The sequence below is a fragment of the Daphnia magna genome, linkage group LG5, assembly GCF_020631705.1.
Source record: "Daphnia magna isolate NIES linkage group LG5, ASM2063170v1.1, whole genome shotgun sequence".
Classification (NCBI taxonomy): domain Eukaryota; kingdom Metazoa; phylum Arthropoda; class Branchiopoda; order Diplostraca; family Daphniidae; genus Daphnia; species Daphnia magna.
Window position 1 is genome coordinate 6,681,467 of NC_059186.1, and position 3,810 is coordinate 6,685,276.

A 3,810-nucleotide genomic window follows, 5' to 3' on the forward strand; every position below is an offset into this window, starting at 1 on the left:
TATACTATACTATACTATACTATACTATACTATACTATACTATACTATACTATACTATACTATACTAAAGCCAAACAGAGATCGCGTACGTTCCGCCCTCTCAGTGTGGTGCAGATAGGCCCAGTTTCCCCCCTGTACATATATACATATCTGGTATCCACTCGTGTATGTCACTGTCGCATGTATTCTAGTCGTTTACTACGGAAAATAAACTCCGGACAATACTCCAACCTCGGAGTGCGTCCAGCTAAAAAAAAAAAATAAAAAAATAAAAAAAAATACTATACTATACAATACTATACTATATACCATTAGACCAACTTTCGTTCGTTCCTGCTGGCACCTCCTTCCTCTATCTTACGCTTGCCGGGAGCTCTGTCAAAACTTCTCGCTGGTTTTTTCCATCTATTCCTTCCATGTCTGATCATCCCTACATTTATTTTTAGATAGATCAATGGTCAACTTCCTCCACCCTTTTTTAATCTGGAAGAACTAATGGCCGTACTCCTCATACATCCCGTATTAATGTGGAACTATTCCGTGGCAAGGTCTCCGCTGCTATCGATCTTCTTGCACTGCAATCCTGTGAATCGACTCAAAGCATCGACTTATCGATTGTAGAGTTATGCGCGCTCATTTCTTCCGCTGCTGGTTCCTCTAAAACAAACAAACTGTTTGAGCCTGGTGCTCGTAATATGCCGTGGTGGTCTAAAGAACTGTGTGGTCTTCGTTACAAAACCCGACAGGCATTTAAATTGTGGTCAGCCCAGCGCACAGAAGTAAACAAAAACGCGTTCAAAGTCCTAAAAGCTTCCTACCAGCGACAGGTTCGTAAGGCTAAGCAATGTGCTTGGAAACAACTTTGTAATTCCAAACCAGGGAGTAGTGACCTGTTCTCTGCCCTAAATGTTGTCTCTGGGAAGCTATCTTGTATTGGTCTCCCTTCCGTGATCTGTATTGATGGGATCGAGATATCGGAACCCTTGGTCATTTTAGAAAAATGTGCCCAGCACTTTTTTCCTAGACCTGCCCCGTCTGAGGAGGCTCATCTCCCTGCCAAGGAACTAACAGAGTCGTATTCTTCTTCATCTCATCACCCCTTGCTTAACTTCCCACCAATAACATTTGAAGAACTGGCATCGGCAGTCACCTCTATTAATGTTAAGTCTTCTCCTGGACTTGATGGTCTCTCAACGGCCTTGATTATTTCCTGTTTTCCACTGATATCTGGTTATCTTCTGAAAATTATGAATGCTTCTTTTACCCTCTCCTACTTCCCGATGTGCTGGAAAGCTGCTAAAGTTGTCATTATTGGCAAACCTAACAAGCCTGCTTACGATTCCTTGAACTGTTTCCGCCCAATCAGTGTAATTAATACCCTAGCGAAAGTTCTGGAAAAACTGATCTTGAGCCGAATCAGGTGGGTGGCGTCTACCCATCAACGGCTCAGTCCAAGTCAACACGGATTTACTCTGGGTAGATCTACTGAATCGGCAGCACACTCCCTGATCTCTTTTTGTGAATCTTCCAACCTAGCAAAGTGTACTACAGCCTGTGCCTTTTTAGATATAAAAAGTGCATTTGATGCTGCGTGGCATCCTGCCATTATCTCAGCCCTAGACAGTCGTAACTGTCCTCGCTACCTGACCCAACTAATCCTCAGCTTTCTATCAGATCGCACTGCGTTCTTCTCTCTAAACGAATCTTCCCTGATTGTGAATGTTGGCCTTCGTTGTCCGCAAGGTGGTGTTCTCTCACCCTTCCTTTGGTCAGTCTTAATTGATGATGTGCTGCGTCTCTGCTTCCCCTTCATTTCTTTTACGGTGGCGTTTGCGGATGATCTTACTGTAGCTGCGGCCCACAAAGATCCCACCATAGCCACTCGAAATTTGCAGATCATGTGTGATCAGGCCAACAACTGGTGCTTGAGCAAAAAAATGTCACTTAATGCTAGCAAAACGGTTTTCATGTTGGTAAACAAAAAATTAATTGACTGCTGGCACCTCAGCTTGGTAATCAACGGATTGTCTATATGCCCTGCCACTGAGACCGTTTTTCTTGGTCTTACAGTCGACAGTCGTCTAAATTGGCAAGCCCATGTTAACCGTAAGATTGCGGCGGCCAAACGGGCTTTTTTTTTCTCTCAGAGCGGCGTTGAAATCAACGGGGGGCTACGACAAACGTAGACTAAAATTTTTATACAACTCTGTTATTGAACCCATCCTGTTGTATGGTTACTCCGTTTGGGCGCCAATGCTCTCTTCTAAGAAAAACATAAAGCTACTCCGCTCGTTTCAACGTTCTGTTACCCTTCCGCTATCCAGTGCTTTCAAATCTGTCTCGACAGAGACTTGCCTTGCTCTCTCCAATATCCTTCCGATCGATTTGCGAGTGCTCGAGATCACTTATATGCGTTACTGCTCTAACTCCACTGGCTACTTCTCTCTTGCGTCCTCGAAGCGGTTAATAAGCCGTTCGCCGGGCCTTACCACCCCCCGCCAGATATGATTTGCCCATGCTGCACTACCATCCTTTACTTCCTCCTTGGGAGCCCTTTTCGCAACCTTCTCTCCTTGTTGAAGGGTGCGAGTTGCTAGCCCCTAATGACAAATCTGTCCGTATCTTTGTTGCTGCTGCAACGTCACGCGGTGCTTATCGGGGTTGCTGCGTGGCGACTAGCCATACTAAAATCAAGGATCTAGTAAATGGACCTGTTCCTTCCACCGACTGTGCATTTCTTGCTTTACAGCTTACGGTTCTGTTTGCCATTACGATGGCTTCCCGTGTAGTAGAAGAGGGTTTCAATGTAGATATAATTGCCATCGACCCTTCTGCCTTTACTTTCTCTCGCCATTTCTCCAAACTTTCTTTAATCCAACGCCTCGGTCTAGAAATGCTTGCCCCCTCTCGAGACAGGATACGGTTGATTAATTGCCAGCTCTCAAAGTCTGTAGGCCTTCAGCTTGCCATCGCTGGCTGTCAACTTCCGGGAGACAGTCTTCATAACCTCCATAAGTTACTTCCATCTAAATCTTCAGCTCGACTCTCAATTAAAAAGATAGCCCACGAATTGTGGGATTCGGAATGGCAGAGCTGCTCAAATGGAAAAAAGACAAAGAAATTTTTCCCAACGATAGAGTCCGCCAGACTAATTCCCTCTCACCTGCTCTGCCGTCAGATCACGCAAGTCCTTACCGGCCATTCTCTCCTCAAGGAACATCAGTTCCGTTTTAAATTTGCCAACTCTCCGGTCTGTACCTGTGGTAGTCCTACGGGAACAGTGGAGCATTTTATTTTTCACTGTCCGCTCTTTTGCACACAACGTCTTCCCTTCACTGAGACTTGCATCTCTACTGATGGTTCTTGGCCTCGGCCTTTGCATTCCATTCCATCTAACCCCATTATATGGGTAGCCTTTCGGCAGTTTGTGCGCTCAACCAAACGACTAATGTGGAACTAGGTGTAGGGCGATATCCTATAATTGCTGATTATTGGCTCTGGCCCTCTAATCTACACCCTTATTGTTACCTTACCGCTCTTGATGCTCACTCTTGGCCCTAAGATTCCTTAGGCTATCTTGGAGGTCATCTTGCGGTCCTTTTGTCATCCGGAAATTGCAGCTCTGCTCCTCTGCTGGTCAGGAGAGTATGAGCCCCCTGCGTTTTTACTTGTACATATTGATTGTTGTCCTACTCTCTATCTTCAAGTTAGTCAGAGATTTTGCCGCTGTAACTGCGTTCACCGCTCTCTGTTTGGTGGAGGCTGTACCGGTGGCCGTCGGCAGACGGTCTCGAAGGTGCAACCAGACCA

The 3,810-nt window shown here is 45.6% G+C and overlaps 2 pseudogenes; both read left to right on the forward strand.

The window, feature by feature from the left end:
- The first annotated feature begins 305 nt into the window (after positions 1-305).
- Positions 306-1,122, forward strand: LOC116923276 (annotated as a pseudogene).
- Positions 1,123-2,409: 1,287 nt separating this feature from the next.
- Positions 2,410-3,460, forward strand: LOC116923275 (annotated as a pseudogene).
- Positions 3,461-3,810: the final 350 nt, after the last annotated feature.